Source organism: Lotus japonicus, chromosome 5 (assembly GCF_012489685.1).
Source record: "Lotus japonicus ecotype B-129 chromosome 5, LjGifu_v1.2".
Classification (NCBI taxonomy): Eukaryota; Viridiplantae; Streptophyta; class Magnoliopsida; order Fabales; family Fabaceae; genus Lotus; species Lotus japonicus.
In genome coordinates this window covers 8,525,550-8,541,745 of record NC_080045.1, presented here as the reverse complement: position 1 = coordinate 8,541,745, position 16,196 = coordinate 8,525,550, and the positions used below count along the sequence as shown (strand labels likewise).

Here is a 16,196-nt window from a genome sequence, read left to right as displayed (position 1 = left end):
ACGATAATTTGACGATGAAATTAGGAATCATTAATATTCAAAATATTTGTTCATGTATAAATTACAAGGTTTAAAGCCCCACGAGGCGGAATGAGCATGAAAAACTACATAAAATTCTACTTACCCTTTTTTTCTTTGTAAACTACTGAGACTAACATTTTTACATGTAAATAATTTCATTTTATATCTAATTCAAAGATTTGATTTAATATAATTCAGTTTCCTTCACTTTTCAAGCTAATTTTAGAAATTAATATATAAAAATATGATAATTTGATAATGAAAAAAATATAGTCCATAGATTAGAAAATGTTAATTTGATGATATTTATTTATGTATAAATTATAGGGTTACAAGCTGCACGGGAAGAAATGAACATGAAAATAATATTATGTGCAAATATGAAGATTTTGGCCAGTTAAATCCTTTATTTCGGAACCTTTATATTTGTTAAATGGTTGTATGAGTTTAAATTACTATAGTTGAGTGACTCAATTTATGTTTTTGAATTATCTATACTCTTATGATGATTGTACTTTCATTCTTAGCATCTCAAATTTTTTATTCTCATGTTCAAATACAATAGTAAAATTTGCCGTGCAACGCACGGGTAGGAAATTCTAGTTATAATATAAATGTGAAACGTTAACAAAATGCATGTTACTCAAATCACGAAGCAACCAAAGTGCATGAAGCATGAAATTTCAACATCAATGAAAAGATAAACATAACATAAAGTTGAAATGTAACTCATGGAAACTCAATAATTCTTAATAAAGTGAAATAGCATTACTGACTCTTAAAGACACTTTAAATAAGATTAAAAGTAGAAAACATAACTAACAATAAGCAATTATTTCTAATAGTTATTGGCAAGTATCATGAATAAGTAATATTATTCATGATTTATCAACTAATGAAATGAGGAAAGAATAACAAAAAACTTGGAAGGTATTAGCCAAGATGCCATTGTATTTTCTTCTTGTGCAGCTGGCATAAAACTCAGGCACATCATTGAGAGTAAGAGAAAAAATACAAATGCTTCATTAAATTAAAAAAAAATAGAGGAATGGATTAGATGACGATTTAGAAGAACGTTACAGCCTATGAACGTGAAATACATATTGCTCATAAATCTTTTGAAGAAATCAGTATAAGAAAAAAATTAGAGGCATGGAATATATGAGAATTAAGAAGAACACGTTACATCCTATGGATGTGAAATACATAATGCTTATAAATCTTTTGAAGAAATTAATGTAAGCAAGGGACACTTGAGCAAAACTTACTGGGGAATGGATTAAATCTTTTGAAGAAAGAGAGAACTTTTTCTCTAGTTTTCCATACTTCAACAAAACTTCAATACTCTATCAAGTCTCATGTGAAAGAAGTGGACAACATCATACTAAACCTGAAGTGCTTTCACTCCACAATGTGATAGAGACCACCAGGTGCATATAGAGATGCCTTGGATCTATGAAGGAAAATTTGAGATTATTATGTATAAAAAACTAAGACGGACCCTGAAGGATCCAAGCTCCTTTCAGAAGGTCTTACATTGAAAACCAAGAACCGAAAAACTCCAATTAGCTCTCCACCTTCATTTGCAGTTCTTCAAATGACCAGGTGTCCCCCCGTGTCTTTGATTTCTCCGCAGTTTCAACTGAAGTCGGCACAAAATTCACAAATCCCACCATCTTCATGAGTGCATAGAGAGCCAGCCCATATGAGATATAATGGAAAATAAAGGAAAAAGGTTTCGAATGAGTCAACAATCACGCAAAAATCACAAAAGTCATATTGGATTATCTATATCTGACCAGAAAAAGAAAATCACCAGAACAAAAAGATCAGAAAAATGCTATATGATTAGTGAGAACTATTTTGAACTCAGTAACCTTTGACAGGAACAAAAAAATGGAAAACAATTAAGTAGATTACGCAATGAAGATTAATAATTGATTAATTAAAAATAAAGTGTAGAGCTTAGCAGGTATGAGCAATAACCCAAACTGAGTCATCTTCTCACCAGTTCGGGTTTGCACAGAACCACAAAGTTTCAAAGGATCATGTGGAGGAGATTGAAGAGAGCTGCAAAAGGTTGAACTTTGGCATCAATAAAAAGGGGAAAATGCAAAATGTCAAATATCAATTCTAATTTTGTTTAATGGATACAAACAGAAAGAACTATTTTCCCATAGAGAGAGCGAGAGAGAACATTTCGAGGCTAGCCCCTCATGATCAATTTACAAATTAGGCCAATAATCAATGTGATTTCAAGACGGTGAAGAAAAGATATAAGACATTCTTAGACAAACATCAAGTGAAAAAGCAACATGGAAATAATAAAGCTTGTTGCAATTAAGATTATTCATACCTAAATCATTGAGAACAGTGTAAATCAAAATAAATTGTTCAACCAACAAAAGAGGATCCTTAAAAAACAAAGAGAAGAAAGATTCAGGCAATACTTGAATGAAAAAGTTAAAATTTTTAAAGTGGAGTGCATTTTCTACCTTTTAACTAAACCAAATTGCTATATCTGTATGTTAATGATTCCCGAAACCTTGGCACCACCATCAATCTGATTTGCATCTTACTCTTTTCATATTACTGATAGCCGCTGTCAAGTTCTTATTAAATTCTTTATAATGTCTCAATTCCTTAATTATTTTGAGTTATCCCTTTATGTCATGTTCAAGGAATTTGAGTTTCAAAACTGAGAGCTGGTTTAAATCTGCAGTAAACTAATCTGAAATCGAAACTAAAATAGGGAAAAAAACAAAGGTGTAGTAACTCACCATGTCTGTCACTCCCATGACGAACACAAAAAGTTTAAAGATATTTCAACAATTTTTCTGAACAGATCCACCATTTTGTACCTGGCCACCTCTTCTTTTCATGTGTGGACATCAAGTCATGAAGTTAAAGTGACTCAGACTCATACAATATATAAGTCAACATAAGGATATAAATAATGGTATTTGCCAAAGGAATGAATTTTGCTGGTTGATTCTGAAACTAACAGGGGAGAGAAAAAACTACAATGATGATGCAGGATGTGAAGTCAATAATAGTTTGGGGCATTTCAAAACTCATCAACATACTAAATTGGTTTAATCTTTTCAATACTGGTATTTTGCAAACTCATCATGGAAATCATGTTAATTAAAGAAGCTTTCTTGAATTAAAAAGAAACCAAGATATGAATTGATTTCCAATACCTTAAATTAATAAGTACCTAATCTTTTACTTCAATGTTATGGCTGCATGAGGGGCATTATGTGGTTTCAATTTCTTGGTTGAGATTGTTGTTATCTTTAGGAGTGATAGTGGGAGTGATTAATTCATTGCCCCAGATCTCCTCATCATCTCCTACTGTGTCCCTGCAACATAAAATTATACCATTTTAAAGGAACATAAACATCATAGGGATTTGAAGAATCAGAATAAAGACCAAAATCTAAAAGGAATGAGGCCTTTAGAATAGAGCAATCAATTTGTTCTGCCCTCACCTCTGCGATCAACCTCAACCGCCCTCTCCACAGCTTGAATCTCTTCCAAAGGTTCCATGTCATCTCTGATATGGAAAGGGTTTTGAGACCTAGACATTGAGTGAGCCACGACCTCTACAATCTCTTCCGAGAGAGACTCTCTATCTTCTGAAAAAAGACAAACAATATCTATAGGCAAAGATACTTTCTCTGTTAACAAAAAACAGCACCGACTTCACATGATATACCTAAAATAAAAGCATGAATATACCAAAAATAAAAGCATCATGAGGACATTATTGCTGCATCTGCCTGCCCCCTTTTGAAGAACTAAGATAAAAACACATTCAGAACTGGTAAAGCCACAACACATTCAGAAGTAAACCGCAAAATCAAGAGAAGCAATAAGGAGACGTCCATACCGGGTGGAAGACGATTCAGTGTCTCCTTGGCGAAAACAGAATCTTCACTGAGAGAAGAGACTCTCTAAGTCGTCCTGGTTGAAACACATCTACAATCAGGGGAGGAGATTCGTCGCAGAGAGAGGAGCTCCGGTCGGATTTCAGATATAACCAAGGTTGAAGGAACTCTGAACCCTCTTCCCCTTTCTATTACAGCCGCCTCCCTCTCCCCGCCGCTTCTCTCATCTTCCGTCAAACCGAACGGACAGATGGAGGGCAAGGCTCCACAGTGATAGATAAATATAGATATAGATAAATAGATTTTTATTTAAATATTTTTATATACAAATTTAATTATGACATGTTTAATTAATAAATCCTAGGGACATGACAAAATGTAATAGACCCATGAGCTGATTGAAACTGAAGGATGCCCTGAACAATATGTTCATACTGATGGGATGAAACGTCCTGACTAAGTAGCAGGTCTACCACCTCACGGGAATCACTCTCAACTATAACTCTTTGAAGATATCTGCTGATAATCAAGTCCATAGCTGAGTGAACAGCAAGGAGCTCCACAAGAAAAGCACTCAGGATTAGCATCGTGCCAAGGTTGCGAGTAAAGCCTAGCTTCCACCCCCGTCAGCGTCTCGGAGGGCACCACCGCAACTAGCAAGGTTGTTGAGAGCCAAAGCACCGTCGACGTTTAGTTTGAGCCAACCTGAAGGAGGTCTGCTCCAAAGTTGCACACTTTGACGAGAACTATCCCCACCACGCGAGCTGTCACCTTGAACTGGAAGAAAACTGACCAAGGGGTTCAAGGTCGCCGTTATTGCCATATCTTCTATGCCCAGGGCACGAAGGAAGCTCCAAATACGAGAGGTGGAATGAGAAGCATCGTTAAGCACCACGTCATTACGCACTCTCCAAATGGTTGAGATGGCTGCAACGAAGAAACGACTCCAATCCATTCCCAAGTGATCCATGAATTTTCCTGAGAGATTCAGAGCTAGCCAATGGTTCCAATCAGAGGTGAAGAACTGGGAATCAGCTGCTAGAGCAACTGCGGAGTTCCAAAAACCTCGGACCGCTGCAATCTCAAAAAAGATGAAGGTACTTTTATACATTGCTAGGTCATAAAATAAAAAATAAAAAAATCTATTCAAGTGTTGTATAGAATATTCATAATGAATATAAAATTAATTATTTTTTGACAAAAATTTCTTTATTTAATCAACTCTTTTCCATTTTAACTCTCTAGAATATTCATAATGAATAAAAAATTAAAAAATAAGTTAATGGTAAATTCACAAAGATATTAAATTATAAAAAATATAATATTATCAATTACATTAATTATTTTTCTTAATAGACAATTGGATATTATTTTTAGAGGAAATCAGGAATTGCCATAGAATGGGAAAATATAAAGTTAAATGTAATCCATTGTTCTGGAGAGAATGGACAATTGGATAGTTATATGTTTCTTATAATAAGTGCAATGGGTAGTATTATGAACAATTGGATAGTTATATGTTTCTTATAATAATTGCAATGGGTAGTATTATGAAATGAGTATAGTCGATATGTACCATTAGTGTAAAACAGTTTTACACTGGCAACTAATTACAATATGTCATGTATGAGGAACAACTACATTGCAATAGAATAATGAAATGAGTTAAATAGATATGCACTATCAGTATAAAATAGTTTTACACTGACAACCAATCATGTTTCACGAACGAGGAACAAATACATTGCAATAGATAATATTATGAAATAAGTTTAATGGATATGCACTATCAATGAAAAACAGTTTTACACTAACAACCAATCATAGTGTTTTTCAAACGAGAAACAACTACTTTTGTCCGCCACTCAGCACATTCACTAGAGCTCCGCCCTCCGGCGATGACCAAAACCAAACTAATTGTAATCGTGAGTATAAGGATAAAATAATTTCGAAGAAGGGACTAAAAACGAATTCTCTTACAAACAAAGTGACTAATTTGATGATTAACCATTTTATTTATATCTTCAATATTTAATATTCATTTTATTTATAATAAATCTCAATGTCCTAAATTAATTTAAAATTTATTGCAAGATAATTTCATTATAAAACTTGATTGATTGAAGACTTGTTGGAGTCAATGTTCAAAACAAGATTTCCTACATTTTTTCTAATGCTAGTATTTATATTTTCCTTTTAAGTTCTACTTTCTTTGTATTTGGATTTGGTTCTTATTTTGGGTTGGGCTTGTATACGTACCTAATTAGGTTTAGATATGGGTTTAGGACTTGTATTTACAGCTCATAGGGTTTATAGATATTGGTCCATTTGACTTTCTACTATGTAAATTAGACCATTTTGTGCTTTTAGGAGCATGAGGCCCATTCATGCTCATTTGTCACATCCCTTCCTAGTATATTAGAGACTTTTGTAGAAATTTTTAGCACTCTGATTCATTCAAATAGATTTGGATTTGTGGGTTTAGAGAAACTTTCTCCAAGTTCTCTCTTGAAAACCCTAGAGAATTATCAAGAGTGATCATCTTGTGCCTTCTCACCTTGAGAATGATCAAGCTTACATGGAGCTTGTGTCTTCTTCTCATATGGCATATCTATCTTCTTCATAAAGATTTAGACACCTCTATAACTCTCTTTCTTCCATCTTTTCAATTTCTTCCTCCTTTGGTGTTTCCTCCTTCAAACCTAGATAGATCCACACTTTGAAACGAGATCTGTGTAGAAAATATATTGGATCTTATTAGTTGGTATCATGGGGTATCTTGCTATATAGCTTTAAGATCCATTTATTTGAATCTTGATGCCTCACTTTCTAGCCATGGTCGAACCTATACAAGGAGGTACATCACTTACTCATCTTTTTCCCGGTCTTTTTTGCTTGTTTCTAATATATATATGCTCAAACCTCATAGATCTTGATTATAATTGAGTTTTGTTTGGCTAATCCATCTCATTTCATTCAAAACTAGATAGATCCACACATTGATTCAAGATTCATGGAGAAAGGAGATTGGATCTCATCATTTGGTATCATGGAGTCTCTAGCTTGCTTGAAGATCCATTTATTTGAATCTTGATGCCTCACTTTCTAGCCATAGCCTAACCTATACAAGGAGGTACATCACTTCCTCATCTTTTTCGTGGTCTTTTGTGCTTGCTTCTAATAGATCTATGCTCAAACCTCATAGATCTTGATTATCATTGAGTTTTGTTCTGCTAATTCATTTCATTTCTGATTATCATTGAGTTTTGTTCTGCTAATTCATTTCATTTCATTCAAACCTAGATAGATCCACACAATGATTCAAGATCCATGCAGAAAGGAGATTGGATCTCATCATTTGGTATCATGGAGTCTATAGCTAGCTTGAAGATCCATTTATTTGAATCTTGATACCATACATTATAGCCATGGCCTAACCTAACAAGGAGGTACATCACTTGCTCATCTTTTTTCTAGTCTTTTGTGCTTGATTCTTATAGATCTATGCTAGTACCTCACAAATCTTGAGTTTAATTGAGTTTTGTATGTTTAGTTCATCTCATTTTCTTCAAAATGTGTCAAAAAACCTATTGTCATATGTTCATCATTTGTGCCAAAATGAAGATCTCTCCTAATTTGAAAATTTTGATGAATAGCTATAGATCTACATCATCTAATGCTTGTTTAATGATTTATGATTCATGAAAATAATTCAAGAAAAAAGATCGTAAAATTGTTAAGAAACACTATTGTGGAGTTTCCATGTGAGAGGGTTGGTGCTCATATATTATTTCTTTTCTTTTGAATAAAGTTATGTTTAATAAAAAAATAAATGCAAAAATTAATATTTATGTATAAAAATTAAATTTAAGGTTTGGTAAATTATATTTTTAATTATTAGTTTTAATTATATTTTCTTATCATTTGATGAACCATAATTTGAATTAATTTTAAGAGAATACTAAATATCAAATTATCTTAAAATACATTCACAACATTATTCATTAATTAATAATCAATATATATATATATATATATATATTTGAATCAATAACATTTAATATTTTGAACATAATGTACAAAAAATAATAATTTAAAATATAACAACCTAAAATTAAAACTTTTTTTTTTGATAGCAAAAGGATTAATATTATAAACTACTTGGCGAGCCAAGCATGAAGGAAAACAAAAGGGGAGTGAAGGTTAGTACAACAAAAAGCTAACCAACACATAAATATAGTCAACCCCAACCCAAAAAGAAAAACCCACTTAGCCCAAAACCATATAAACAGACCCAGATCAAGACGGAAAAGATCAAACGGTTAGCTCAAGATCAAGACGGAAAAGATCAAACGGTTAGCTCAACCCTCGGGACCTTATGTTATCAGCAATACCAAGGAGGGCAACCTCATCAGAGCAATCGTAAACCATCCCCATACGTTTTCCAATGGCCAAAGCCGCTCTCGCCCTAGTCATAACCCCCCGAGGACCCCTAGGAAGCAGAGAATCCACAACAATGAGTTGGTTACACTGTGGGCTCAAAGTACCCTCCCCAAAACTTATATCAATATATAAATATTACTTTTTATTTGGTATATTTTTAATTAAATTACTATCATTCATTTTCCTTGTATGAAATAAATTTTTATATATAATATTCAAGATTTAAGATGAAATTAAATTCATAAATATCTTATTAAATTCTAATATTTAATTAAATTAAGTGTATTTTATATTTTAAACTCATTTTTAAATTTTAACTAATTTTTAAAGTAATTTTTTTAAGTTACAATCTTTTCATTTATTATTTAGAATTCAAAATTTATTTAATCTTTAAAGTATCATTAAATAAATTTAAATATTTTAAGTGCAACTTTCTATAAATTATTGCATTAATGCTTCTGTGGGATATAAAAAATTATGATAGTATATGAGAAGATAATTTATTTAAATAATAATACATACATTGATATTGGTATATAGATGATTTTATTAACACTATTTTTTTTTGAAATGGATTTTATTAACACTAATACTTTGTATGTTTGAATTTTTTTATGATAGTATATGATAAGATAATTTATTTAAATAAGAATACATACATTGATATTGGTAGATGATTTTATTAACACTAATAATACTATTTTTTGGACTTTATTAACAGTAATATTTAGGATGTTTCAATTGTTTTACTAGTTTTTATCGGCTATTCTATGTAATGTTTTATTTATGTAATTTTATTCTTAATAAATTTATATTAATAATTCAAATTGAGGTTGAGGTTTTCAGATAATAATATCAATTTAGCTAGATGAAGTGATTTTTTATTTTCAATATTTTTATTAAAAAATTATATGACCAGAAAATTGATTGTTTTATATTTCCAAAATTATAAAAATCTTAAATCATTTTAAAATAAAATAATAAAACAAAATAAAAATATTGAGAAATTATCTAATTTAATATAAACAAAATTTGTAGCGAAGAATATGAATATGAACATTAATGATATATACACACCTCATTTTTAAAATACTTCATTTCCACCTCTTTTTGTTTCTATCTCTCTCCTCTTACCATCTATCACATCTCATACTTTCTCTCCCTTACTTTTTCTTTTCTTCCTATCTCTCTCATCATTCCACCTCACACACCTCAAAAGAGAGGTGTGTGAGTAACATTACTCTTTAAAATTTGATGAATTGGAATAAATGCTTCTTCTAATTCTTAATATATTACATTAAATTGTGTGCATGAAGTAAATAAATACACATTGTTAGAGTTTCCCTAGTACTCACGAGCTATATATGCGGCTACTATACGGCGGCACAGGTCGCCTTCACCTAATGTAGGTCCCTTTATCCCCCCTCAACTTCAATATTTCATTTGCCACAGCACTCCACACCACAATTTAGATATATCATCATCAAAACATTAATTTTCAAGAAGACGAATGAGTTTCCTTTGAAATCCCACCTCAGAACCATGACAATGTGGTTAATCTCAAGCTAATTGCTTTTCTCTTAGGACAGGTGATTTCTTAGAACTTTGTTGAAAACAACAATTTCAAATAAACGATCACTTAAAAATGGAGAGCGAAGAAAGGAGTGGATGTTTGAGACATAGGTAGGAATCTCTTCACTTTCAATTTTTTTAATTAAAAACATTGTGTTATAATCCATAAAGCAAGCTCATAGTATTTCGAAGGAATCTTAGTGGAACTAGGAGAAATGAAATTTGAAGAAACTTTGATAGAGTAAACCTAAATCAAGCCCTTTTTTTTAGTTAGGAGGCACATATATATATATATATATATATATTTTGGATAAGTCAAATAGTATATTAATCTCCCTGTGAATATGCGTATACAAGTAGTTGCCACAACCTTTGGTAAAGTTTTTAGGTTGTTTTGTTGAATGGGATGCAAATGTCGACCGTCGCTCGGGAAATTTCATACGATTTAAGGTCTGGAGTAATATCTCAACCCCTCAAGCTAGAATCTTTGACCTCTAGGAGGATAAGAAACCCTATTCTTGTTTTCTTTATGAAAGATTGGAAAAACAATAGCTATGGATGCAAAAGCTTAGATAAAAAACTGAAAGACGGTAATACAAAAGAGGTCTAATGGACGAAAGATGGTGGAAGCTACCGACCATACTGGTCATGGTGATGTGCTTGTCAACCTAAGGCCAACATTGTTTCTGTGCTAAACATGAAAGTGCTACAAGTTTGGAAAAAAAAACATTTCCCAATTACTATGGATGAAACCAAAACATGAAACATGACAACCAATGTGAGAGACTTTCTTTGTGTTGGCTAACCCAGGTTGGTTGGTTTTGGGTTTCATCCACAACATCTACGAAGAGTTACTTTTTTTCCAAACTCAATTTCATGTTTTGGAATAGAGGTAACGTTGAAATTAAGTGGAGACGCACATATCCATGACCCGTATGGGAGGTCACTTACATCAACTTACTTCTCCTTGAGTACTATTTTTTTTTACAGACTTTCAATGTTTGATATATGGTTTTGCACCCATAGAAAAGGTTTTCCAATCTTTCAAACATGAAGAAAACATGAGTGGGGTCTCTTTCCCTCTTGTAGATCAAAATCCCTTGGCTGAGAGGATTTTAGATATCAACCAAAGCCATGAATCATATAAATTTCCATAGCAACAATTTTCCTTCATATCTCATTCAATAAATCAACCTAGAAAGTTACACACGATTATGGCCACCTAGGATGGATATTCAAGGGGGAGGTCATATGCACGCACACATAAAAAGAGCTTCAATTTGGTTCACCTCGCTCAAACTTCTTCAGGTTTTAGTTCTCGTAGTACCACTATGTTTTATTTAAAATACCATGATTTGGCTTTAAGGATGGCAGCATGATCTTATCATCGAAAAATCTGAAAGTGAAGAGGTTCCTTCCTCTGGCTTTAACTTCAAGATTTTTCTTTTGTTATGCATTTTTTCAGTCATCGTGAACATGTAACTGTAGTTGTGGACAAAGTTCTTAGATACTATTGGTTCTACAAGCCAGAAGTTGGGATTTTGACGAACTACATATTCATGGGCTTGAGGTGGGATGTTAGGACAATTCTTTAGTCTTCTCAAAATTTAATGTCTGGGAGATGATCCATCTAAATTGTGGTGTGTGTGCAATTTAGAGGAGGTATTGAGGTGGAGAAGGATAAGGAGATCTAGAGTTAGTGGAGATGAGCCGTAGCAATGTATAGAAGCCACACAGTAAGTGAGTATTAAGGAAACCCTAACAGAGCAACCAAAGAAGGTGGTCATTCTTTATGTTTCTCTTCCCACAATTTAATGTGATGTACTAAGTATTGTTTTTTTTTTCCGGTAAGCAATAAGAATTATATTGAAGTGAAGTACAAGGGGTACTTCAACTCAATACAAGAGAAAAAGAACAGCAAAACACATAGTAATTTCAGTGACAAGTTGCCTTCGGCCTAAGAAACCCACCCTCTCCAAGGAAAAAGAAAAGGCCCCATTAAAATCTTACTAGGAAAAACCCTCTTAGGAAAACCTAGTGAAGGAAAAAGAGTAACCTTATCTATAGTGAAAGATAATTTCCAAGGAGTAATAAGAGTTTATTATAATTCATCTATTATAAATGATTGATATTTGCATTCTTCACTTCTGTATTTGTCTTATATTAAATTAAAGGGTTTAATATGTTTTTGTCCCTTGATCTACAACATATTATTTGCAATTGTACCTGAACCAAATTTTCACCGTTAACTTATTTGCATGTGATGTTTTAGTCCCTCAAACTATTTGACTGACGATGAGGCATTTAAGGATGGAAATAGGTTAGGCGACTGACAGGGGCCTATTGTCTGGCTAGGCCTAGCCTACCTAACCATTTTAATGAAAATAGGTCGGCTTGCTTAATAATACAATATATCATCTATAATTTAATATGTTTTATTTTATGTAAAAATAAAATATATATGTCCAATATAGGTATCCAACTGAATAAAATGAGAAATAACAAATTTAAAAGTTTAAGAAACTAAGAACACGTTAATTAAAACATAAGAAGACTTATAGTAAAAACCAAAAAATTATGGGTTTGTTTGTTTGCTGTTTTTAAAACAGTTTTCAGATTTTAAAAACTGAAAACCTGTTTGGTACGACCTGACCTGTTTTCAAAAACTATTTTTAAAAACAGTTCTCAATTTCAGTTTTTAAAACAAAAAAACTAAAACAACTAAAAGATGTTTTCAGTTTCAGTTTTTAGCTTTCAGATCTCAGTTTTCTAAATGTTTAAAAACATGTCATTCAAGCTACTTTCTTCTTCTGAAAAATTGTTTTTAAAAAATATTTCTGAAAACTGTTCTAAAAACTGAAAACTGAAACTGCAATCAAACGGACCCTAATTGCAGTTTTTGTTTTCAGTTTTCAAAACAATTTTCAAAAACAATTTTAAAAACAATTTTCAGAAGAAGAAAACAATTTGAATGACATGTTTTCTAACATTTAGAAAACTGATATCTGAAAACTAAAAACAGAAACTGAAAACATATATTAGCTGTTTTGGTTTTTTAATTTTATAACTAAAATTGAGAACTGTTTTCAAAAACAGTTTTTTAAAACAGGTAATACCAAACAGGTTTTCAGGAGTCTATGAAATTAAGACCTCAAAAACAATTAAACAAAAGAAGAACTAACGTCAATAGTCAGAAACATAAGTAAAACGTATGATCAAGTATGTAAGAAGTGCTTAACAATGGAGTCCACTCCCCACACCATTGATCAATGCCTACCTCTCTGCTGTTGAGCCTCGCCGTCACCCCACCATCGAGCATCGTTGCCACTCATCATTGTCGCACATCTCCAACATCATTCCTCATGCGGCTTAGGTTCCTCTGCAAATAGGTTTGAAGTCCTCCTTTTAATTTGTTTCTATTCTACATTTCTTTTGTGTTGTGATTTACTTTTTCGTATTTTCTTTTAAGAGAGAAAGAAAGCTCTTAATATATTCTAATTCTTCTACTTTTTTTCCATCTAATTCTTAGTCTTCTACCCTTTTATTTTTTCATATGAAAGCTCAATTTATTTTTTTCATCTTAAACGTCTACTTTTTTAGCCACTGGATGCTATAGCTTTTTAACTACTCTGTTTTGCAATCCCATCAGTAAATATGCAGATTTTAGTTAATAGAAGGTTCAACTGGTGTGCTGTTATTTTTTAGCAGATTACTTTTATTGGTGATGTGCTTTATGGTGAATGTATATTGGTATAGGTGACACTTTTTTTTTTTTTTGAAAAGGACACTTTCTTGTTGACATAATTAAGGAGGTGGGTTAAACGGAATGAACTTTTTAAGGTGATATGGGTTGCTAGTATCTGGTCTATTTGGTGCTGCAGGAACAATATAATTTTTCGTGGAGGCCATGTTGATGTTGATAGTGTGTTGAGCCTGATCCAGGTCAGGTTATGCAAAACATCCTGGGTTTATATCATCACTGTTTGAATGGATTTCAAATCCTCTTTTATGTTTGGCTTCTTTGTGTGTGTGAATTATTGTCCAGGTAAGGCTACGTGGAGGGGGCAAAAAGGTGCTAAAGTGGTGGATTGATTTATATGAAGGAATGGATGTGGTTTTGTTATAAATTAAGGCATTTCCTACCTGTTGCTGTGTGGCTGTTGCGTGATGGAGGGACTGGCTATGGAATTAATGGCAAGAAGGTTTGCGTGATGAAGATATTTGGTCGCTGTGCTGCTTTGGCGGTTATGGAATGGGATTGTGTTTGATTTTACTTGGAAATTACCTCTTAATTTTAGAAAATTTTAGAAAATTGTATACTCTTTTTTCTTCATTAGGCTTTCCTAAGGAGATTTTTTCTAGTAAGGTTTTAATGAAGTCTGTTTTCTAAAACCTTTTCACAAGGAGGTAGTGGGGTAACTTTGGTAGTATTTGTCAATGTAAATGCAATTAAACTTAGTTTTTCTTCCTTCTTTTTCTCTTGTATGTTTTTCTTCCTTCTTTTTCTCTTGTATTGGGTTAAAGTACCCTTGTACTTCATTTTCAATATAATTTATATTGCTTATAAAAAAACTAAGGAGGTGGAAAGCACTCTACTTTTATATTCCTGTAGTTTGGGAAATATTTGTGATTAGTAACATCTATTATTAGATATTTATTATGTGTTTGTTAGAGCATGTTTTGAAAAAAAAAATTGTATTTTCTTATCTTTGAAAGTCCAATCAAAATATTTGATTTAAGTAAAAAGTTACAAAAGTGATCCAGTGACGATAACGATGGCGGTGGTGAAAATGACAATGGCGGTGGAGGTAGTGTTAGTCGCAATGACGATAGAGGCGGTGGCGGTAGTGGTAATGACGATGCAATGGAAATGACGATGGTGGTGGATGGTGTTGGTGGAGAATACTGTGGCGGTGACAGTGTTGTAGGATGATGACGGTAGCAATGGAATTGGTGGTGGTGTTGGTGTTGGAAGGTGATGATGATGATGGTGGCAATGGTGGTGGCACTGGCAATAATGATGACAGCGGCGATAGTGGAGTTTGGAGATGAGGGGTATTGTGCTCAGAATTAATAGTGGAGGTGGGAAGGAGGAGGTGAAAGGTTAGCTAATATGGTGGAAAGAATGTGGTGATGGAATAGGGGAGGCCGGGAGGAGGACTAAATTTAATAAAAGAAAATTTTGTGTGATCAAAATAAATGTTAAGGGTTGAAAAGCTATACAAAATTTTTACAATGATCATTTTAGATAAAAGTTTATATGTCATGAACTAAAATATATTGAATCATATTTACTATAAGGATTTGATTATCTTATGTTGGCCATCCTTGACCATTTTCCGTCCAACCAAACGCGTTTTCCATTGCTCTTTACCATAGATGCGAGAATTTTGCACGCCTAGTGCCATGTGATTCGTATGCACTTGCTAACACTGTGCAGTACGCATGATGCAGGGGACGACTCGCGTGACTCTTGATTTAGTGTCTCATTTTTCTCTTATCAATTAAATTGTATCATATAGATAAATAAAACGTTTTCCTCTTGTAACCAAAAAAATATAGATAAATAAAACAATTACAATTTTACAATTATTTTTTCAATGATTTGATTTATCAAACATCAAAGCACAACCCACAACCCAAATGGACTCTGAGGATTTCAATCCTGTATCCTATTGTTGATAGAATCTCATTCTAATTCTATATTGAAATTGGAAGTTGAAACACTAGCTAGTCATTTAGTCAACCAAATTTTCCAAGTTCACACAATTCCACTCACCACCCAAAAATGTGAATATCATGATGCGATAATTTACGTTTGCCATAAAGAGTAGTGTCAACCAACCAAGAATATAGATATAGTATAGAATTATGAATCACTTAAGTTGTGCATTTTCTGTAGCAGTTGCAGTAGTTCATTGAATGTGATATTGTTTAAAATAAAAAACAAGCCAGACACATCTATGTTTTTTTTTTTTTTAACATTTGAAAGATAAATTGCACCCGTTAAGAATCGATCCTTGAACCCTATATATCTCCAGCTCCTACCACTTGAGCTATCATACGGGAACATTTATATTTTTTCTACTCCATTTGTAATTTTATTTCACTTTTCTCATTTTCTATTATCTACTACATCTTATTCTTGAGTTACTATTCCTAAAAGACCTCCAATGACGTTTTGCCACCTGTCCTGCTTTCTTGGCTCATTTTTTTTTTAACTCAAAAGGTCAAAACAACGTTGCTTTTCATTTCAGAACTGTTCCA

General features: G+C 32.6%; 1 long non-coding RNA gene across 8 annotated transcripts; it reads right to left on the bottom strand.

Annotated features, from left to right (window-relative positions):
• Nucleotides 1-1,154: 1,154 nt before the first annotated feature.
• LOC130721415 (uncharacterized) lies at nt 1,155-4,963 on the bottom strand. Of its 8 annotated transcripts, XR_009013442.1 has the most exons (5): nt 3,917-4,956; nt 3,516-3,662; nt 2,802-3,386; nt 2,030-2,091; nt 1,155-1,697 (listed from the first exon to the last, which is right to left on the bottom strand). It is a non-coding gene; the product is annotated as an uncharacterized LOC130721415 (long non-coding RNA). The 8 variants fall into 8 exon arrangements; XR_009013439.1 differs by having other exon boundaries at nt 2,030-3,386; nt 3,917-4,963; XR_009013444.1 differs by adding an exon at nt 3,743-3,824 and having other exon boundaries at nt 1,155-3,386; nt 3,917-4,959.
• Nucleotides 4,964-16,196: the final 11,233 nt, after the last annotated feature.